Raw genomic sequence first — 24,814 nt, 5'->3', positions numbered from 1 at the left:
CCCTATGTTTATCCATCCACTTCTAATACCACAATGTTTGGTGAACAACAAAGGGTGATTCAAACATTAATATGTATTATAAAGGTTAGTGACCTGGCGAGATTTACATAAGGGACGTCTGTGTGTATTCCCCCAATGATTCAACTTCAAGCTCAAGATCTCTCAAAATCGAACACTTACTATACAGTATCTCTCAATTGAATCAGTAGACCGATGTATTTTCCAGTCCCGGATTAGTTATATTTACCAACATTGCGTTGTTTATTGTAGTCCCCAATGAATCAACTTCAAGCTCAAAATCTATCTCAAAATCCAAACACTTTTATATCCCTCAACTGAATCAACAGACCGATGTATTTTCCCGTCCCGGATTCGTTAGAGATACCGGTAAGCCAACATTGCGTTGTTTATTCTGCTATAACTTGGACTTTATGACCGCCGCATACAGGACTATTACTGCCATTGGCAGCTAGCTTCATGTCATAAACTCCAAAGTACATCGATGAAACTCTTGTCAAATCTTTCTGTCAGAGCTCAGGACTACATTCGTTGTGTATAAGTCATCAACCCACAATTATATTTTTAGGCCTATTCGTAGATCGTGATCGCTAATTATTGCTTTAAATTGGATCATAATTATTAACGGACACTTGCTCCACCAGCTCAAGGTAAGACAAGTTTGTTGTTATTTACCAAGACTTTATCCATAGGCCTACAATTTTATGATCCATACATAAGTCTCGCTCTTAAGTACATTTATTGACATTAAACATTATGACTAGTCTCTGAAACCTTGTTATGACGTGATAACTCCATAGCAACCACTCGACTCCATAACGCTTTAGTTTTGTACGATGGATTTATTTCATAAATTTAATCACTTTTGTAGTTTGGTTGGACGTGCCATAAAAATAATGAATACAAACCAACATAACTTCCACAAAAATGAGCGGATATATATAAAACACATAGAAAAATATATAGGCCTAGGCTATAAATAAAAAAATAATGGGATTGGGCGGCATATTAAATTACATGAATCATATGATTTATGAATGTCATACCGTTTTCAACTTTTGTTTTTTGATTTATTATTAGAATCAAACTAACAACACGTTAACTTTTTTTGTTAGGAATATGATGAAGTCGGGTAGTGGTGTGTGTGTGGAGCGTTCTATCTGATGGGTTCGGCTGTGGTTCGCATGAGAAGTAGTAAGTTTTTAAAGAAAACCCCTTGGTTCGTACACCCCTTTGTAACCCATTGTCGGAAAAGTTCGGGAAATTTCCATAATTAATCTTCTGAATGTAAATATAGATACTACTGGTCATAGGCCTGTAATCTGTTTTGTGTTAGAGGCCATATTAATTGAAAGTTTCAGTTGAGTTTTCTGTATGCCATTAAATCATCATCATTATTATTATTATTATTATTATTATTATTATTATTATTATTATTATTATTATTATTATTATTATTATTATTATTATTATTATTAATATTATTATTATTATTATTATTATTATTATAAATTGTAAAACAAAATGCACGAAAGACATATCCAAAGACTGTTAGCTATGTCACTTACCAAAAACAACAATTAAAAATGCAATCTTGATTACTTTTCAATTTTATTAGTCAATTGTCGAACCATGGAGGAATGAATGGTCGAACATGACAGCCGCACTAAAAAAAAAAAAAAAAAAAAAAAAAAAAAAAATAGGAATCAAACTAAAATGTAATAGCGCCCTCTACATGAACTATAAATAATGCACTGATTTCGTAAGGATCTTATTATAATTTATTAGAAATAAATGGATAAGATTTGTCATTTATTATAAGTAACATTTATAATAATGATTATTATTATTGTTATCATTATCATAGGCCTATACAGTATGTAGGTCTATGACCTCAACAAGTCCATGGTTGTGATAATGGCATCATCTTGCCAGATCACATTGCCGCAAAACTTGAGTGTGGGTAGAGCTTTTACACTCAGAGGCCATCCTATTCATCCTTGAACGTTACGTACGTAGGGACACCCTCGAATATTGCGTGCCGGTTTAGGCACTCTCGTACGCTGCGTGTGTATAGACAACCTCCAGTTACTCAGTATCAATGTTTGTAAAATCTCTGTGTACAAAACATCTCTGTGTAAAAACATTTACATATCGACGATAAAGCCACTCCATAATTGTCCTTAGCGCCGGCGCTTGACCTGTAGAGCTACGATTGCCGTCCAAATTGTTTAATAACTTGTATAGGCGTAGATCCCGGGGGGGGGGGGGGATGGGGGGATATATCCCCCCAATATTTGACAAGGGGATGGTCCATCCCCCCCCCCCCAAATTTTGACTATGTATGGGATAAAATGGAGCTTTACACACTTCAAAAGACTGTCACAGAAATAATTTGCACTGTCTTATGCGCTTACAACGATGAAAATTAGCATGTATTAATGTTGATAACAAAATTATTTTATCTGGTACCAATCTAAGCTCTCCTTCCCTTAGATGTTAGATGTGCTTGTGCTTGTGTTTTTAATGATAAAAACACAAACGTTTTCGGGCATCGCCCTTCATCAGGTGGTCACCAATCAGTAGATGCCTCAAAAAATTATATGAAGAATGTATTTTTAGGCTTTAATAGTAAAGCATATATTTTTGGAGGGCTTCAAATGGCTTCCTTATTGCTCACTATTTCAAATTAAAGAGCCATACTATCAACGGTGATTTAGGCTAGTTAATCTAGGCACCAATTTCAGATCTACTAAGGCTAGAAGATGTCCCGAATGTATCCGCCCAGTCCTTTAGCCTTAGTGCAGTAGATTTGAAATTAGTGACTAAGATTATAAAGCTTAAATCACTGATAGTATGGCTCGGTAAATTAAAGTGGTGAGCAAAAGGAAGCCCTTTTGGTGGTCTTAACTAATTTTTTTGTGGTTTACATTCGGTTTCGCCTACAATAATTACCATTATTACATTTAGTTCAAAATAGTTAAATCTGAGTTTACATTCGATTTTGCCTACATAATTGCTGTTTCTTACATTTTATTTCTAAATAGTAGCGTGCTGCGCGGCTTTTGTACGACGATGACGACAAAATTCAAATTCGGCATTCGGCAAACCGGGTTTCGGCCAACTGGAATTTCAATGTTTTCGGTGAACTGGATTCGGCACACTGGGTTTACGGCAAAGTGGGTTAAATTCGGCAAACTGGGTTTCGACAAACTGGATTTCGGCAACTGGGGTGATACCATCAAGGATAACGTTATTTTGATTGCCAATCCCTAATATTGTGGTCCAAAAGCACATTTTGCCATAATAGCCCTGTAAACCATACCAGAGATGTTATTTGTTACTCCAGGTATTCGACCGAGGCTTCGTCGCCTCTTGGTTCGGGCCCCTCTCCGTCGGACCATGGAGGTATATATACCTCCATGGTCGGACATGTCCGACCACTTGTCAGCAAATTTCTGGCGCCACCGCTGTTTGCTGGACACATGCAAGATTTAGCTTAGGCCCGAATAAAAATTGATCACTTTCCATAAGCATAACTATTTGGTCAGTTGGATGAAGTGTAACTACGCCTACAACACATGAGCGCAACCGCATAATGCATTTGGGAGCCATTGGTTAAAGTTTCAGTGCTCGAAATAAAACGCTTCGTCTTAATTTCACTGTTCCCTGGTCTTGTCTAACAAGCATAATAAACTTAGAGGATAATTATGCACATTCCCAGCGTGACCAGAGCGATGGGATTGCCGAAACCGTCTGTCCTTTGGCGTGTTCAAGCTTGTTTATACAGTATAGTCGGTCTATTTAATCCACAGGTGGCGATTTTAGCTGTTGCTTCTTGATTTGATTTTAAAATGAGGTGATAACGAAGAATGACTATTACTATTATTATTGAATTAATATTATGATTATTAATATAATGATAACAATTATAATAAAAAAAGTAGACATATCCTATACAGTATAGCCTATATTTTAATTGTTTTTCAAGTGCAATAATAAATTTAAATCTTATTGTCAATAATTCGCGCAGGCCTAGTACCGTCTCCAATAAGATCGGCTTTTTAGAATTATATTTGTACATTATCAGTTATTATTTATTATTATTATTATATTATTGTAACTATTATTATTTGGATTTGAATTTAATATGGTAGGCCTAAGCATGATCCCACTCCGTCATTACGCCTACACGTTCACTTAAAATAAATGTGTTTATCTATGGTTACTAGGTGAAGCACTCATTTGTGTTATCGAAATTAAAGAGGGTTCAATTGATATCGCAACAACAACTGTGTGTATTTTTTATCTTTAGGCAAGAGCTGTTAATTTTCATAGGTTACAAACCATTGAACCGAAAGAGCCCTATTTTTTAGATAACTTTTGTAAATCCTCCACCCTACAGCAAATCATAACACTGCCGCCTATAGTCTGGTAATTTATTAACGTTTCTCGATTACCACAGATCGACGATAATTTTACTTTACAGTGACAATACTGCACAGAGCGGATAACAACACCAATACCGCTCATACAAGCACAAAGTCACATGACCAATAAATACTACCGATAACCAATCACAAATCTGGTTTCTTTTCTAATCTAAGAAAATCTCTTCCAAAAAATTCCACAAATGTCTTGTTTTCTCATCTATGTTTCCAAAATAAGACGCGAGTAATTCTCTCCAATCACTGTCTCTTATACACATCTAGATGTGTATAAGAGACAGACACTGTTCATTCCTCCCTTTTCGTTGGCCTTATATCTATATTGTTTTGTGTATGACACTTGTTTCTTCCTTACCGGTATATATTTTCCAGTTGTGTTCTTTATCGTTCCAATTAACTAAACATTTATGACAAGCCAATTTCGAAGGGAATTTTAATTTCTATTTAGTTCGGTTATAATAAGCAGTAAGAAGAGCTGCGCATAGTATATACTGTATAGGAAAATTATTATACGAAGGTTAGATTTAATGCTTGAAAAAGTATTGGACGGTGGGGAATAGGCAAATAACATTGGGAGTTGCAGTGATGACGTCACTTATAATATATATTAGTTAATAAAAGTTATTATATTGTTTTATAAAGTAGGCCTATCTGAAAAACCACTGAGCAAAGTAAATACGCGGCGCCATAGCAACGCACGAAAAACGGCACACGATTTATTGCGCTAAAAGTTTGGTTTATTAATGTTGGCTACGTGATGTGAAATACGAGTAACATTTAGGCTTGCAGACACCCTCTGCTTGCAAGTCGGCATAAATAATATATATCGGCATTCCCTCAGTTTAGTGTTATTGATCAAACCAGTTTAATTATTTGCATTTAATAAATTGGTTAAGCAATCAATTGATTCTAGTAGAATAAGTCGTTAGCTCCGATTCGAACAGTGGTAGATTCAATACACACGTCAAACACAGACAAAAACGTCATATCACGCAATATTTTACCTTTGTCATTCTTATACACTGAATTAGACCTACAACATTCTAAAATCAATGAAGCACTCATGGTCCGCCCCCACCCCTAAATTTTTATGAATTGTAAAAAATTGAAAAAAGATAATTACATCATTCGAAGAGTGGCATTTCCGGCAATCTAGAGGTGACATAATCGTACATTTTCTTACCTCAGCCCCAACCATGGTGGGGTGAAGTAGTATAGACCCTCCATCTGTCAAATTCCCACTGGGCCCCCTCTATATCAAATTTCTGGATCCGCCACTGAAAATATAAATTGATTGATTGATTGATTGATTGAAGGTCGAGCATTCATTTTCCGTGTTACCGGTTAGTGGCAGAGATCAATGACGGGGGAATTCCCCCTCCCCTACCACCACTACGGAAATGCTTAGTATCGGACCTCGGTCAGTTGTCAGAAACTGAAATTTTACCAATTAAACCGGTGAAGCGGTCGAAAAAGAGCATGTTTATTTTTGCTGAGTTATTCGTTTATATAAAAAAGAATATTAAAATCCTCGCCACCGTTTGCTCAAATTTAGTTGTAATATATTGTTCAAAGTTGTTTAGAGACTCAAGTGTCAATAACATGAATAGTAATTTTTTTTTTTTAAGTCAGCCGTTGTTTATAGCATTTATTTTGTGACGTTTTAACGATATTAAGCATTGCAGATATAGGTAACAAAGCGGAAGCAGAAATTGAGCAAAGTGCATGCGAATCAGTCAAGCGTGACGCGATACGATAAGTCAGTGTGAACTTACTCTAGCCTTGCAGGGGGTGACGTTGATAGAGCTTGGTTAGCGCGAGTCGCATATGAAACATCTCTCCAGCGCCGAGAAGCTTAGCGTCGCCCTGTCCAACTTTTGAACCGTTCTTGTTCTGTTTCAGGAGTAGGGCTTGGACAGGAGAAACAGTTTAACAACATGGGTAGTTTGTATGAATTAAAGAAAGAGCTTCGAGAGAAAGATCGGCGCATAGAGGAACTAGAAAACATAGTAAAAGCAAAGGATGTTGAATTGGCCGAATTGCGTACGACCGTAGATAAATTTCAATCAGTGCTTCCCACAATAGGTCGCCCTGGATCTACTGTTTATACGAAGAAAAGAGCCGTAGGTATTTCCGCTGAACCTCAATCACTACAATCCGTTCAAGAAGCGGCACAAAAAGAATTCAAGAAGTATCCAAAGTCAAAGAGGTAAGTGTGATAAAACACCATTAAAAAAAAAAAAAAAATACAATCGATAAACATGATCGAGTGGTCATCTCCCAGCAATCATTAAGTATGAACTAGGTGCATTTTTAGTAGGCCTGCTACTGTTACTACTAAAGAAACTTACTGCTTACCTGAACTTTCGGATTAAAAAGGGAACATTTTAGTAAAGTTATTTTTTTAAATTAAAAACTTATAAAAGAATGTTTCAAGTTGCTGTCAAGCGCCTGTGTTCATTGACCTTGAGACTGATAGTAGAATGGAAGGATTAAATAAAGCAGGTGTGAGGAGGAGGTGTATCCGCTTAGCCGATGGGTGGTTGTCTTCCGAACGTCAGGGTCGTTGAATTGTTTGACGGCTTTAGTGACAGTCTATCATTTTACCTGACTGTCATCATCGGGACCTCATTCATTCATCACAAATGTTTTATGGGAAAACAAATTTTTACTTTACTCACTCATAGCATTAATTTCACATAAAAATAACAGAGGACAGTATAGTGTTAAAGACGTCAATGACCAGCTGCCAAAATTTCACATGATCTTGTGGTTTGGAGAACTATAGGCAATATTGTACTGTTACTCAATAAAAACAGCTCACTGATGAACTGTTATGGCTTCTCGGCCGCAGATCCAGGATTTAAAAGATGTGGGTTCAAAACGTTTCCAAAAAACCCCAAAATGAAACGGTGGTTGTCCTCCCCCAGGAAAATTTTGATTCCTAGATGGCCGGAAATGAGCTTTCCTGACTTTTTAATGACCTTTTAAGTTCTTCAAAATTCAAGGTTTTCCCCCTCTTGAAAAAAGGTCGGGTAATTTTATCTAATTTTTAAGGCCTATACATGGAGGAAAAAAATAAAAGACACAGGCAATATATTATTACTGTATATTCCAACAACATTGAGTAGTTAGATAGGTGTTCTTTCTTCCATGGATAGATGAACCGATATGCCTGACGAACGCACTTTCGTACATAAGTTATTACGACGGTGAACCAAAAACAGTGTGTATAATTTATTGAAAACTAGTTGGGCTGAGCCTAGTTTGTCTGATCCACCAACCTATGCCTAGGTAGATTAGCATGCCTTTTGTAAGCCACGATCCAGTTGTATTTTGTTACGTTACTTCACAGAGGAGGGTTCGTCCGAACCCCTGGATCCGCCATTGCTACTTATTCCCTGGATGAACACAGCAACCCTGCCAGGCTGCCAATAACAACTATAAATTTGAAAAGCTTATATTTCTGGGATATGCATGGGAATGCAGGCTAGTTTCTGCCTGGGGAGAGGGTGAGAAAGTTGTGAATAAAAACTCTGGTAATTTTTATTTTTACAATGCACTTTCCAATTTATATATATGCAAAGGGCCATGGTGGTGCTTACAAGGTCTGGGGTAGTCTGTCAGTAAAGAAGAGTTTTAGTACTGTTGGTTACGTTTGTTCATATCAATGTCTGAGAACAATGATGCACACATGAAGCTTTAGCATGCCAACTTCCTAATTTTGTCATAGTCACAATTTTTTTGTTGTAAATAATAAGCCCTGTCCAGACTATCAAATTTAATTTGACAAAAACATGTGACATGCCTAAATATGGTCATGATGACATCACATCATGACCATATATGGGCACATCATCACTATACATGGGCATGCAACAGTTTTTTGTCAAAGAAAATTTGATAATCTGACCAGAGTTTAAGAATCGGTGAATCATTATTTTTTATCAATATTTAAACTTTCCAATGGTCAATCTCATTGTGAATCTGAGACTTGACACCAACGGCCTCAATTGACCTTTGACTCATCATTGCCATGTAATGTCCCTGTTTGCATAAGACCCAACAGTACTATCAAAGCCAGGTGGTATTTACATGGGATGAGTAATTTGATTTTTTGAAATTAGTGAATGTATTTCCCGCAACACAGTTTTTCCAGTTTGTTGTATCCTTTGCTACTGTATGTTGATATCTAGATATAGTTTTTCTGTTGATTATTTTCTTTTAAATGAAGGCCTACTTTACTGTTATTTAGTCTCAGACATTATAATGAGTTATATTTAGATGATTGCTGTGATCTGTTTTCAATGCATTTAACAAACTAATCAAAGTGAGGTATAGTACAGCAAAATAGAAAAGTATAGCAAACTTGTTTCCAGACTTTGATTATTATTAGTAATTATTATTATGGGCTATTAAAGAGTTGCAGATAAAGAAAAGAAGAGATACTACAAGAGGCAACAAAGACAAATAAGAGACAAAATTCAAGATGCAAAGCAAAGCTTATCAAATTCTCATTAACAATAAACTGTTGTGTTTTATATGTCCATGTTTAGTCATGAAGTGCCTATATATGGTCATGTTATGATGTCATCATGACCATATTTAGGCATGTCACATGTTTTTGCCAAATAAAATTTGATAGTGTGGACAGGGCTTATGGTGGTAATGCTATGTCAAGAGACAGGAAAAACTGTATAATCAGTAATCAGATGGATTTCAGAAACAGTAGAAACCAGTAGAAGACTTAGAGGGAGACTAAGAAGGTGATGGATATGAATGGACTTCCTTAGCAAGATGATAAAGTGTCAGACCTAGAAGCAGTAGATGCAGTGAAACATGGTACCGCCACGTCAAGAGACAGGAAAATTATACTGTATAATCAGTTATCAGAAACGGCAGAAACTGGTAAAAGATTTAGAGGGAAACTGAGAAGGAGATGAATGGACTGTGCTTAGCAAGATGCGAGAGTGCTAGACCTGGAGGCGGTAGTAGATTGCTTAAGATGAGGAGGATGATAATAAAGATACCATACTCCGGATTGGTAATGATGATTAATAATAATGTCTGAGGTACCTTTTATTGAGGTGAATAAGACATGGATTGTGCACATCCTGGAGGCCTCATATTGTCACGAATTAGGAAATAGACATTTTGGTAAAACGAGTCTTTTTTTTAATACCTTGTTTCGTGAACTTATTTTTTTAAAGATCATCAGAGGAGGGCAGAAAAAAAATAAATATAAAGTTTTGTTTTCTTATTTAGCAAATAGTTTTTCCAAAAACATCCAGACGGAGGAGAAAATAAAAATAAAATTTTATTGGTGAATGTAAAGAGTGTGTAGTAATGAGATAGTTAAAAGCTTTAAAGTATAATTAGGAAGAAATATACATTTTTTATTTTTGGAGATTTCAAGGCAGCTGTGGGCGTAATAAAAATAAAGAAAAACTTTTATTTTTATTCTGAAATTTCCATTTTTTTGTAACGACGGGTGCAATAATTGGCAAAAAATAAAATATTATTTTCATTTGAAATCATCATTATTCTTGTGCAACGGTTTCGCTCAAGGTATAAACAAGTCAAACAAACAGAAACCAACACTATACTGTACAGGTGAATCTTTGTGGGAATATTTCTAAGGCATTTTTTTTATCAATCTTGCTTTTTAAATAACATGTTTTGATGCGTTGTGAAGGAGTACTTATTATGCAAACTAATAATCTTTAAATGCAAGTTAATAATTTTGTCATCTTCTGTTCACATATTGTAAATAAAATATATATTTTCTATAGGATTCCATAGTTTTCTATATAAGATATAGATGAAAAAAACACGAGGAAAAGACAACTATAAATTAGCGTATGATACAGTAGAGTATATTAATTTGTACTGCTACAAAATAATGAACAAAATTGATGATCCCTAATGACGGTATATGAAACTGAAGTGATTGTTAAATCCTGTTGAATAAAGTTGATTAACTTCAGATATGCTACTTATCATATCACATAGATCATGTAATGAATTTTGTGGGATTTGCCCATTCAGGCATATTCATCGGCATGGCCACAGCGTGGTAGTTGATCACTGCTGCCTCATTAGCCTCTAACGAAGCATTTAGAGTGCTGTAATTTTGAGCTTCCTTTTGCAATAGAATAATCAATTGAGCATGACTGAGAGGTGAAGATCACAGCATTCTGCAGTCTGTGGCTTCACCATTACCTTCCAACTGTTTACCATTATCGTTAATATATTGACATCATTTAAGAATAAATAACAGTTTTCATCACTGATACCTCTAAATATAAATGTAGTTTGATAGGAGTTCACATCTTAAGGGACATTCAGGCCAGTTATAAGAAGTCCTAAGTGCAAAATAGCAGGATGACACGATAAACAATGTGGTACGACTACATTCAGCAACATCAGAGCATAACAAATGTGGTTGGACACTTCAGCTTTGTGTATTGTTGCATTAGTTGAGTACCTCTTCATTTCTCATTCAGCATATTGAGGCTTTTGCATGGTATGAATGCAATGGTGTTCATAGTAGAGGTCACCCACAAGGCAATGTACAGTAAACTCATGTTGGTGTGAACATGTCTTTATGTTACCCCAAAACATCAAATTGGTGTAACTACATTGGTTTAATGTGTCCACACAAAGCAGCTCATAACCACTGGTGGTGTGGGGAACATTGCTTATTCTCAATCTGACAGGCCAAACACCTTCAGTCTTGACACACTCCTCAACCTGTCTCTTATACACATCTAGATGTGCACTTAAATGATAAACACAACATACTCGATATAATTATACCCAAACTTCGTAGGTGACAGCTTGCTGGACCGAGCATATACTGGGCAATCAGGCTTATAATACATAAAATAAGGAGAAACCCATTACTGTAGGATTACTAAATTCTATTCATTTGCCATTTTTATGAATTATGTTGATTGTACTACAGTACCTGTAATTCCAATGATTTGTTATGTATTGTAATGCAGAGCGGAGCCTATTGGTTGCAAATGCACAGGTTTGTGTTTCATTGAATGCATCACACTGCCATTGTGTTTCGTCATTCATTCCTAGTCCCATTCAACAGAATTTACTATATGTTGTCCTTTTGTAATTCAATTCATTGCTTATTTGGTACCAACATGATATTAACAGATAGTGCAAAATTACATTTAACAACATTGATAGCAAGTGTACAGTAATTTAAGATGGTTTGTGCATTAAAGTGGTATTTACTCATCCTTGTGTCACATTTCCATAGTAAATTCCCATATTGAGAAAAAACCACTACTTTGATTGTATTCCCAAGTATACAGTATTATTACGCCCCTCCCCAAAATTGGCCACATTCAGGAGAGGGTAAGAGGTGGGCTTATGCCATAGGAACTATCATGTATTTGCCCTTTGAAATACACTATGCGTGGGGTACGACACAAGCACAAGATACAGCCTCACAACATATTGAATACAGGTGAATACAGGTGTCAAGTATCTAACATTCTCCCCTTCTAAACTTTATGTACATCTAAACCACATTTATTAATTTCAAAATATAACTATTCAATAAACAAAATAATCCATAACAATGAATCAATAAATTCTATAATAATCATGAATAAATATAATAATACAAAATAATCATACACAACATGCTTTCATGTTACTTAATGAATGAGAAGTAATTTTCAAAGGCCATTCTTGACCATCATTTATATGCGACAAAACAGCCCCCAATCCAAAAGGAGATGGATCGTAGTAAACCAAAAACCGAGAACGCAATTTTGGCTTTACTAGACCATTCAAATTTAGTTCTAACAGGAAGTACTATATTAATGAAAGCTATCATATACAAATAATAATTATAATATAATATAGGTCTGAGTTTTCATTCAATTTCATCCATAGTTCTTATAAAAGGGTATTTATTTACTGTAGAAGACTACATGTCCAGGGAGTTAAAGAGGTGACGATATTTATTTTAATATTATGTTCAACTGACTGGATACTGTGATCTACTTTATTGCCTGTAGAATATTGAATCTATCTGATAAACTTATGGTGGGAATTGTAATAGTGAACAGTGATTTATTGTTAAACACCGCGATTGGAAACAAATTATAATGTGTGAGACGCATTGTGTGTAGGCGCTGATCCAAAGGCAGAATTTGTTGGACGGTTCAAAAGGGCCGTAGTGATAGCAGCAGAGTAATATACAGTAGCTTCAAATCTATAGAAGCTATCATTGAATTGCAATGAAAAGACTGACTGCATCCCTTATTGTATTTCCCTCTCGATTCCATTATGTAATTTAATAGGTTATTTAGATGAATGATGAATTTCAAGGTAAAGTTGCATTGCAGTTCTTGATCTAATGCATCTGCATTTATTATGTACTGCATTATTCATGAGTAAATTTGTAAATTTAAGAGGAGACGAGAGAAAAAGGTTAATATTAATCAAATTTAGGTCCGAGAATGCCATTTCCGTCCATCTAGAGGTGCCATAATCATAACCTTTTTTACCTCCACCCCCAACCATGTTAGGGCTAAGGAGATCTAGACTCTCCATCTGCAAAAAGTCACTCCCTGGCCCCCTCTATTTCTAATACTTGTATCCACCACTGGAGATAGTGCTGCAGTCAGTAGGCCTAAATGAAATTCTGTACATGCCTTAAATTATTGATTATTTTTTTGTTTAAAAGTTGCAAACATGTGCATATGGGATCATTCCACACTCCCCTGTGCTTTGTGATTTGGGGGTATAATACACTCCTCTTTAAATTGAAAGAGAACTTTATTATAGCCTCATCTTCATCACTTTGAATAGGTATATATAATAAAAGAGTTTTGTTATAGGTTATGGGATCTGGTAAATGGTAAAGGAAAGAGAATATTGGCTATGTTCGTGTCTACCTATCGTCAATAAAGAGGGGCTTATAGTAGCTTTATTCATCATCATTCCACAACCACAGGGGCTGGACGAGGAAAGACTCAAACCAGTGCCAGTTAGTGGCGCCCCACTTGGTCACTCAGACTTGTTTATCAGCTGAGTGGACTAGGTACAGTATTGTAAGTGCTATTGGAATTGCAGACATTCCATGATTGGAAGGCAAACTTGTGATATTTAATAATAATTAAAAATCAGAGATTTATATTGCACCAATTTAAAAATTCAATTCAATTGTCCAACAATGTGATACATTAACAATGTGCCAGAACTAAAATGAGACATTCATCTGAGTTCAGTTAAAAATAAATTATAATCAATTTGAAACAGTATTAAAAGCAGATAAATTAAGACCCATATAAAGGAAGGAGGAATGGTTTGTTGTTTTTTTTTTTATAGAAATATTCTGTATACTTGCTTACTTTCCATATTTGAATAACACAGTCCAGAAAAGAAAATTATGTTTTAAAAAAATAACCAGTTCACATACATTAAACTAGGTTGGCATGTACAGTATACTTTTTTTTTGCTTCTGGACAAGGCAGAAAGGAGTTACAATAATTATGTGATCTGAAGTACTACTGTGCAAGTCAGCTGTCTGTCTTGTCCATGGAGCTGTAGAGTCCTATGCTGCTAATTCTGTATTCACTACAGTATGTCAATTTTTACACTCATCTCACCAACATAGAATTTAACAAGTAATTTATCGACTAGGGAATAGGAATGATGTTCAATAGATTGTTTAAAATGCAATGGCATGTTTCGAATCACTGCCCCTAAGCGTTGACATCTACTGTCAATGGATATAGCTCCTCGTGGCATTTTGTGAAATATTTAAAGTCTCTCATTACTTATAGCACCATGATCATGTCAAGATTTTATTAGATGTATTAAATATATCTAGGCCTAGTTTAATCCTCATATTAACAATTTGACTGATTGCGTCTGATATCTAACCCTAATCCACAAAATAGTGCAATTGTAATAAAATGGATCTATTCCTAATTTCAGGCATATTGATAATTTAAGTTTTAAGTTATATTGCCACTATTTATAAATTTATTGATTATATCAAATTATAATGTCTAATTTTTAAAAAAGTGATTGACATTGATAGAAGTTGTAATATTTTTAATTGATATTAATTTACACATGGTGTACCGAAAGTTTGTTATATGTTTATTGATACTCGCCCTGCAAACCTTCAAGAAATATTTTTATATTAATTTAGTTATGTAATTGATTGATTGATAACAATTTGAAAAATAACATCTAAGTAACATATAAGTAATAATATTTTATAAGTGATATAAATGATTATAATTCATATATCTAATATTAATTGATTGTTATTATTAATAGTAAATAATTAAACGTTATAATTGATATTATAGTTTTTAGATATTATTGATAGTACTTAATACTAATTAATATTGGTAAATGATAGTAATTGATAAGTATCATTAATTTAACTGTTAATTATTGATATTAATGTACAATTTGTAAGATATTGCATAAGGATTATAATATTCTATAGTGTTTGTAATTATTTGATAATAATTAATAATTTGATAATTTATATTATTGATAATTTATATTAATTAATAACATTTGATTTTAAATTGTTAATAGGTATTTTTTTATAGCAATTAATTGCAGTTACCTGCATTACTCTTTAAATTATTATTAGTTGATAATAATTTATATTCGATAGATGGATGAATGGATTTATTCGGCGTAAACACCAAGGATAACCCACGAAAGTCTGAAGAAGACTTATTTCCAGTGGGGTCCTTCTGGTGGTGATTGGGCAATACACAGAGAGGCAGTCCCCTACTCTTTTCCTAAGAGTACTGCGTTTAACTTGCACATGGGCCATAAATAAACACGGGACCAGTGGCTTAAACGTCTCATCCGAAAGACGATGCGCTATTGTAACTTGCATTTAGCCCACCAGTTGAAATACGAGCAGTGATGGGAATTGAACTGGGAACCTAGAGATCTCCATGGTTCAGCACACACAGTGGCTATCACCAGTTTAGCCAACTGAGCTAAGCTGCTGTCTACAATATTGTACAGTAGTATGTCCACTCTACTGTAGTATAGGTATTACAGTCAGACCAACTGTACTGCACATCCAGTATGGTACAGATGAATAAAAAGTATAGCCGCGTTAGTCTGATACAGTATAGAACAATGTAAAGTAAATGACAGCAGCACTTTTGAGACTAACAATATAGAATTTATTCTCTAGCTTTCATCCACACAGTGGACTTCATCAGGAAACTGTACAAATGGGATAAGAAACAACTGTAATATACAACTGAAATAATGGGAAACAGTCTCCTGAAGAAGTCCACTGTGTGGACAAAAGCTAGAGAATAAATTCTATATTGTAGTCTCAAAAGTGCTGCTGTTATTTACTTAGTATGGTACAGATATGATTTGTTGTTTCTATTTGAAAAAAAAAAAAGAAAAGAACCTCAGCCTCAATTTTTTTCCCCTTTTTTGTTCTTATTTTTTTTAAAAACAATTTCAGCCTCTGTGTTCTTATAAAAAAAAAGTAATCATATTATTAATATTTGTATTAGTTTATAAATAAATATAAAGTACCACTTTATCTTTAGAGTGTGCAACATTGTGATGTACTATCAGGCCTCACTAAAAGGACTAGCAAAAATAGTTTATGTGGTTTATTATAATGTGAGGTGTTAATAATCCTTCAGTTATGTATTGGATTTTGATTACCAAGTTAAAAATACCTGTTATATAAGGGGTCCATCAAGGGAGTTTTGTAGTGCATTGTGGAATTTTATAAGAAGGTTGTATTACCAACAGGTGAGAGGTCATCAGATGATGTAGGGGTAAAATTTAAGGGACCTGACAGGTATATATATTTCTGTTGAAATGATTATACTGTAGTTAAAAACCAAGAGAGAAGCTAAAGCATGTTATCAAGAACACAGTAGGAGATAATCTTCATGTTGTGTATATTAATTAGGTGTTTAGTACAGTTGTACTAAAGTATACTTTTAGTCAATTTCAGTAATAGGTGTTTAACATGTCAGTGTTAATGTGGTCAATATAGATGTCCAGTATTCTAGCAGTCAACATTTTAATGTGTAGGTAGTCAACATAAGATATATTCCTACGATCACTACTATCCGATGCAAATTAATGAGAAATCCAGTCAAGGTTGCATCAAATTCTGTCGTATGTCTACGCGAGAGTTACACAGATAGTTATAGCGCTTATACACTGATATAAAAATGTTGAAAGTGATTTCTGTTGCCAATCCAGTTAATTGTCGGTGTTAGCTTGCGGGTTGAAATGCTTGTTTTTTTATCAGGTGATCCCGTTCAGACGGTTGGGGTCAACCTCATAACAAGTACTTGTTCGATAACAACGACATAACCGTGAGTAAATTACACCGTCGGAACAAGGCTATAGGTAACCAACATGCTATCAATAATATGCATATGGTGAATAAGTGATCAACAGGTAATCAATATGCATGGCCAATGTGACCACCATGTGGTCAATATAGGTGGTCGTTGTACAGTACAGTCGGCAGCATGTGGTCATAGATTATAGGTGGTTAGATCAGTATCCGGTTTATGTTTACCATTTATCATGCAGATGACCAGTAGACAGGTAGTCAGTGCGTGGTCAGACATAGCCAACCAAAATGTGATAGATATAGATATGGTATATAAGTGGCCAATACATAGTCAAAATATAGGTGTTCAACATACAATCAATATACACAGGCCCTTATTTATACAGAGGAGTGAAAATGGTGGTGTATGCATTTTTTATTTTTAAGAGTTTAGAATGTTCTGAATATAAAATTTGTTATTTTCTGTAATCAAGTTTAAAATAAAGTCTTTAAATCTTTAACCATCAATCGTTATAGTAATAAGACAAATGGAAAATCAAATCTGTGATGCAAATACTGTAGATCTGCCCCCTGACCCCAGTTGGTGGTTGGACACTGCCATTCCCCACAATGTCAGTCCTGCATGAGGCCCTGATACATGTGAATAATATACAGGTGGTCAACCTATGGTCACCATAGAGGTGAGCAACAAGAGGTACATAACCATATGGCAAAGAGAAGATAATATAATAGAGATATATATATAATAGAGAATACTTGATGTTTGCAAACAAACAACTTTTTTTTTCTGTTTTTCCCATGTTATTTATTTGAGGACAGACATTTGAATGTTTGAACCATGTCATTAAGGACTAATAATTAATTATATTTCAGTGCATCACTCGTCCTTACTGTATATTAATGCTGTGTTGTTGCACTCCCGGTTCTATTATCTTAGCCTCAGTGCCTTGGGACAAAATCTCATTATTGTCAACTACTCTATGTGAAAGGTTAGTTAAGCTCTGGAGTCAAATTGTGTCCCATAATGTAAAGTATTTAAAGTGTGTGCAAGTCTTATATATTCAATTGTAGATGTGTCTTCATCATTGTTGACAGTTTCTGTCAGCGTTAATACTCGCTGCGGATGTTGTTGCTCTCAAAAATTCCCACCAGTGGTTTATTGACACAAACAATGACGTTTCCCTTAATATTATTATAATAATATATATAGTCACTATAAATGATTTTATATCAATAGTAAAAATGGTAATAATCCCAACTATGTTAATGAGCTTAAGCTCCAGTCTGGCGGTTGAGTGCTTACCTTCCAATCTCAAAGTCTTGGTTCATACCAAAAAAAAAACCAAAAAAAAAAAACATTTTTCCATGCAAAATCTCTGAGAAATAAGTCAAATAATTCAAATTATTCAAACTCTTTGGAGTGAATCCAAGATTTAGAACTAGGGCAAGGCCCACATTTTGGAATCATAATAATCAAATCTAAACAGAGAGAAAGATCTGTCACTAGAATGATGCTCATGTGCCCAACTGTGGAATACACATAGTATTTTACTCACTGTTATAGTTTAATGTACAGTATATAACATTATATAATTTAATATAATAATGATGTATATTTCTACAGTGCCATTTTAGATTTACATTTGTTCAATGCCATGCTTTACATAAAAAAATGATATATACAATATTAAAATAGACAACATTTATACAATGAAATTGCAAAAATATTATATGGAAAAGACTACAAAAATATAATTATTATTACTTATAATTACATCATTAAATAATTAAAAATAAATATATACATATTATATTAAGTGTATATTCCAGTGGCTTGGTTGTTACTCTGAGTTTGAATATTTTAATGAGTGCTTTCTTGTTTTATCTGTTCATCTACCCGTATGCTTTTTAGGACTGCTTAGCTCTGGTACAGGCCAATGCTAGTTGCCTTTAATTTGTCTTTCTAATGTTTTAATAGAAAAAATCTCCACCAGTTTCCTAATTTTTACTCCTTCAATCAAACCCACCCATCGTGATGTCAAAAACATTGTATGTTTTTCCTCTGCTGTAGTAAAGGAGGGATTTTCATGTGGATTGGCCTACATTTCATATGTAGTTCACTGACTGTTGCGCCTCTGTGATATGGTGATGGAGAATTATAATAATGCAAATAATATTAAATTCCATCCATATAAATGTGTCTGAAATATTCCGAAATGGTGTTGAATAGCTTCTATTACCCCATAGTGTTCCATAAGTCCATGCACAAATCTAAGTGCTCCTCATTTAGTTACTGGGACAGTAACTTAAACCCCAGTCCATCCCTGGTTAATATGAGGATAATTATAGAACAAGTAGTGCATTTAAATGTAGCTTCCCAAAATAGGCCGCACAAAGAATGTACAACTCTGTATTATAATTATTGGAAAAAAATTCAGAGGAAGATAGCGGAAATGCTGGGAGCAGGACTGTTCAAAGTGGATGGGCTCCAGTATGACTGAAGTCAGAAAAAGGGCCGTGAACTATCTTTGTTAATTAGAGTAGCTAGTACATCCTGGATATGAATTGAATCATTAAATTATTAATAGGAACATAAAACCTGAAGCATTTACTTTAATCATTGATAATTGTACTTTGTATTCAACTGACATTAAACCTTCTGTCTAAGACTATAATGCAGCCTGTACTTTTAAGTACTGTAGCTTTCTAACAAGTTGATATAATTTATTCAAAACATTGTAATACATAAAACATACATATTTGCCATAGTGTGATTGGATGATGCAGGTGTAATACTTGGCAACTCATTCAATGCGTTGAATCCATTTTCTAATATTTTCTCTTTGTTTAACTTAAACTTTTTTTAATCACCTTTGTTCTTTACTGCTTCCCTATTTATTAGTTTAGTTCATATTTTTATATAGCGCCTATTCCTTTATGTTACAAAGCAACTTGTTTTTCCCTGGTCATTGAGTCCACATGCTTAAGTGTTACTGCTGGTAATCAACGCAGGAGCAGTTAACCCCACCAGATACCCATATACTGCTGGGTGGAGAGAAGCAATGCAGAAAAGTGCCTTGCTCAAGAACATCGTGAAATGCACAGCGAGGGATTGAAACACTAATCTCGGTTGGGAAACCAAACTGTTCTCGCTGCGCCAAACCGCTTCTAATTCACTTGTACACCATAGTTCCTCGGTTAAACTTTGGGTAGAAGCACACCTCTGGCATAACCCTACCCCCTACTTTACAGCAAATTTTATTTCAAGCAAAAGCTTCCGGTATGAATGAGTACTGTAGCTCAGGTGACTTTTTTTTTATATAAGATTGGCTTTGAATTAAGTACTGAAAAATGCATTACTGAAAAATAGCCTTTTGATTGGCTGGCACTGAAAATTATTAAGCATTTTGTCGGAGTAAAAAATAATTAATCAACCTTTTTGATTACCTGGGTATTAACCTATTCTCGGTTAAGCCCCTTTTCCCAGTTTTTAAATATTCAAAAATCTGTATCTCGTTTTTTTTTCTGTCTTAGAAAAATCAGTTCTACAAACATATCAAAAATGTTTTTTCCTCTGGATTCTGACTTTAAGGCCCAATAAAAAAAATGATTAGTTTATCACCCTCACCCACATGTCTTTTATGGTGGTATTGGAAAAAAATATATTTTTTTTTATAATTTTTTTTTTCCCTTTTTTAGTAAATAGTAGATGTTTATTGTCTCAATCATTTGAATATCAATACACCAGCAAACAACCCAAGAGTAATATTTTGCTTTAGCAAAATAAAAAATAAGCCTCTCTCATCACTTTTCCAGCCTAGATAGGGTGATAAACTAATACTTTTTTTATAGGGCCTAATCTGGTTTTGAACCCCTCACTGAGCCTTTTTCTTGTGTTCCTTGGCAAGGCAAATGTTCAGTCGTCTCTACTAAACCAGGGGGTATAAGTGGGTATCTGGTAGGCTTGAATATAGATCAAATGACCGTCATACTAATGTGAAGCCGAGATAATGGGCTTATTCGACTGGTTCATTTTGTTGACTACGATTTTTCATTAAGTAATTTTTCCTTCGACTGGTTTGTAAAATAGACTTCATTGACAACGAAAATTCACGTAAACCAGAGTGCGTTAATTACCGTGACCAAAACAAACATGGCCAATTGGTCAGTTTAACAACAACGTTTGCGTTAATACAATTTTGATTAAATTTCAGAAAATAAAAATTAATATTTACCCACATGAAGTAAAAAAATAAACATTAAATAAACATTTTTTTCTTCGAAAAACCCATACTTCCATAATCCGAAGCAACCTTGATTACGCAGCGTGTTTTGTAGTCATTTTGTTTTGTTGATTATTTACCAGTTTTGTATTCGACTGGTCATCTTCGGTAAGTAGGTTTTTACCACTGCGCAGATGGGCATGGTTTAATGAAGAATGACCAGTCGAATACGGCCAATATTACTATATATATATATTTAAATATTGATTGGATAAAAATAGTCGTGTTTGAGCAATGTAATATAATAGCATATTTTCTATCACCTTCAGTGAGCATGTTATACTATTTTTAGTCCTGATCAAAGTTAATGGCTAATTAGTTTTGATGCTACTCAACAATTCACAATGGTTGAGTATAATGGTTCACCATTGTGAATTGATTCTTGAACCCTTGACCATCAGCTTCCTATCAAAACTGATATACATCCATGGCCAGTTAATTAAATATAATACTAATTAATAATCCAGCCTGCTCAAGCTATGAATGTATATAGCACCATGCCCAAGCCTTCTATTTTCTAATTGCTAGCTACTCAGACCATGGAATTACACACTGATTTTGTTGTTATTCCATTTCAGTATATCATTTACTATGGTTTCATTACTGATGAATGTTTTGTATTTCATGCAAGTGAATGTTTTGTTCTATAGACCTTTGTTAAATGATGATTATTGAAATTCATACACTACTCTTTTAATCACTTTTTCTTTTATAAAACAGTTTGCTTCAGGTCCACATGTAACCTAATATTCATATGCTAATTGACTAAGCCTAACCCAAGACTTCTTTTTGTATACATTACCAAATATTTGAAAGATGATACAACTCACTTAACCAGATTCTAAGAACTTTTTTTGTCCAAAGTATCTAAAATGTAAAAATTAAATTACATTTAGTAAACAAAATTGATAAGGTTTTTACAATACTTAGTGTATTCTTATTTGCCTTTTAATTTTTTAAACTTCAAGGCAACAAATAACAGAAAATAAATATTTCTTGTTTATTCCTTAAAAGGAGTAAGTAGAAGGTCCCTTGAATAGATTTTAAATTTTCTAGTTATTTTTATGCCAAGATGGCCCCCATACTGCCCTTTTTACGCTTGTGTCCAATTCTGTGTTGAATTAAGTGATCCATATGTTTACCACCTGATGTTATAAATAGCCATCCCATATTCTGATGTGTAGTGACAGATACTTTTGAAATATTCCCCATTTTAAGTTTCCTCATCAATTAAAACTCTGTCCAGACTATCAAATTTTCTTTGAAAAAAAGTATCGTATGCCCATATATAGTCATGATGTGCATATATAGTCATGATGTGCCCATATATAGTCATGATGTGCATATATAGTCATGATGTGCCCATATATAGTCATAATGTGCATATATAGTCATGATGTGATGTCATCATGGCTGTATTAAGGCATGTCACATGTTTTGTCAAACAATATTATATAATATATAGTTATCTGTAGCTTTGACTGTTTCTCTAGCTTTTTTACTTAAACATTTTATCTTTTGCTTAAAAATTTTGATTTCAACTTACTCATCATTTCTTACTGCATTGGTGTTTTATAATTTTTCCCTTTTTTATTTGTACTGTATATAAATACAATACATAATATATATTGCATATATACATATATATTTATATGTACATATATATTTATAAATAGACGAATAATAGTGCTCAAATTGTAACATGATGTTAAATCATATCAAGGATAACCCTTCAACGAAAAGTTCTTAAATAATATTAATGTATGTAAGCCTACAATATAAGTATATGTATGTATGTTGTGTGAATGCAGCAGATAAATATTTACCAAAACATAACCGAAAAGATAGACTCGAACCTGGAACCTTTTCATACATGGTGAGCACAATAACCATTGAGCCACGAAGTGTTCTATGAATTCAAGTGCCTTTTCATCGCAATATTGACATAGCACGAATGCCGCATGGACTAGACAGAAATATTTTTTCTGTTATTTCTTATTGATTTATTTTTATTTTACTTTTCTTAATGTAAGATTTAGTAAGTATTATATGTTGTTCCTTTGCTGGAATTCTTGAAAAACCAATTGTCCCCATTGTTTGGATCTGGGTTGGAATAATAATATACTTTATAGTTTAAAAATTGTCCCCCATCAAAATTTGAACCCAAATAGACCTACAAGTTGCTCCGTATGTAAGACCCTATAATATTTGTATGAAAATTGGGGTGAAATTTCTGGGGTTTAAAAACATATGAAAAATAGCTATAAGAAAAGAGAATCAGCTAAAGAAAACATGTAATTTTGGCCTAATAATTATAAAAATATTTCTCTAAAACTTTCGTCACTGAGAGTGATTTTTGTGTTTGTGGTGTGTAGTCAGTGATTTTTATGTATTTCTTTGCTTTGTTCTTTGTTTTTGACCCTAATTTTTATGCTTTTGGATGTGTGTTCAGACTCTGAGGTGTTTAACCAGGTCAGTGAGATTGCGTTTATTGCCCATTAAATTTCCAAGTGCTTTCATCATCAATGAAAGTATTGTTGCTGAAATTTCAATTTGAAATTGATAGGTAAATGTTTTTAGGTCAAATTTATATATACTTTTGTAAGGAAAATAGTGTGAGCTCATATACATTAGGAATATCTGGCTCTTATACACATCTAGATGTGTATAAGAGACAGATATATATATATATATATATATTATTGAAGGGAGTTAGCCGTTAACACTGCTGAATAAATATAATATAAATCATCAAAGGTACATATACAGTGTTTAAATAAGGACATGTTGAAAAGCTACAGGGTAGCCTACGGTGTAGGAAGCTAGGTAGAACGGTCACACATGAGTGTTGCACAAATCGAAAGCTCCCCTGGCACAAAGGTCATTTTTAGCTCTGATAGGTCAGTGTTATGGGTTGTTAAACGGTTCAAAGTTACAAAGCATGATATTCCTGAGTATGTTTCGAAAGCCATCCTCTCAGGTAGGCCAGATTTTCTTTTTTTATTTGAACCCTGATGGTCAGAGAGTTAGGTGTGTTATGTCAAAGTTTGCTCTTGAAATTCAATGGTAGTTCCAGTATGTCAGTATTGGTTCAAAGGTCGGCCTCTCGGGTAGGTCAGATTTTTCATTTTTGGTTCAAAGTTGAATAATCCTGATGGGTCAGAGAGATGTGTTATGTCAAAGTTTGCTTCCAGGATTCAACTGTAGTTCCAGTATATCAATATTAGTTCAAAGGTCAACCTTTCAGGTAGGTCAGATTTTTCTTTTTGATTCAAAGTTGAATAACCCTGATGGTCACAGTTTGATATGTCATGTCAAAGTTTGCTCTTAGTATTCAAAGGTAGTACCAGTATGTCAATATTCTGGCTCAAAGGTTAATTAATGATTTGATCTGATTGGTCATTGATGTTAATGTGTCAAATTTATCTGCAGTAGGTCAACAAGTACGGTAGTAGTCAGAGTTTGGTATGTTTAAGAAGATTTTGCTAATGGGTATTTCACATTTAGCAATACATTAGTAGATGTTTGCATTAGCATCTTTCTTGGAAATTTTATCAAATGTATAATGCATACCATTAGTAATTCCAGACACTGTTTCAAGTTAAAGGATGTATTAAATAAATTAATAAATATCTGGATTAATACGATGGACTAGGAAATTTAAGGGAGAAATTAGGACTAAGATAATTATAGTTTGTAAT

The 24,814-nt window shown here is 34.0% G+C and overlaps 1 long non-coding RNA gene across 1 annotated transcript; it reads left to right on the top strand.

The window, feature by feature from the left end:
* Nucleotides 1-285: 285 nt before the first annotated feature.
* On the top strand, nt 286-6,710 carry LOC117103014. Its single transcript, XR_004444509.1, has 3 exons — nt 286-668; nt 1,134-1,212; nt 6,369-6,710. It is a non-coding gene; the product is annotated as an uncharacterized LOC117103014 (long non-coding RNA).
* The last annotated feature ends 18,104 nt before the right edge of the window (nt 6,711-24,814 follow it).

Source organism: Anneissia japonica, unplaced genomic scaffold, assembly GCF_011630105.1.
Source record: "Anneissia japonica isolate Jap-2015-1 unplaced genomic scaffold, ASM1163010v1 scaffold287623_len557403_cov176, whole genome shotgun sequence".
NCBI classification, from domain to species: domain Eukaryota; kingdom Metazoa; phylum Echinodermata; class Crinoidea; order Comatulida; family Comatulidae; genus Anneissia; species Anneissia japonica.
This window is presented reverse-complemented; position numbering and strand designations above follow the sequence as displayed.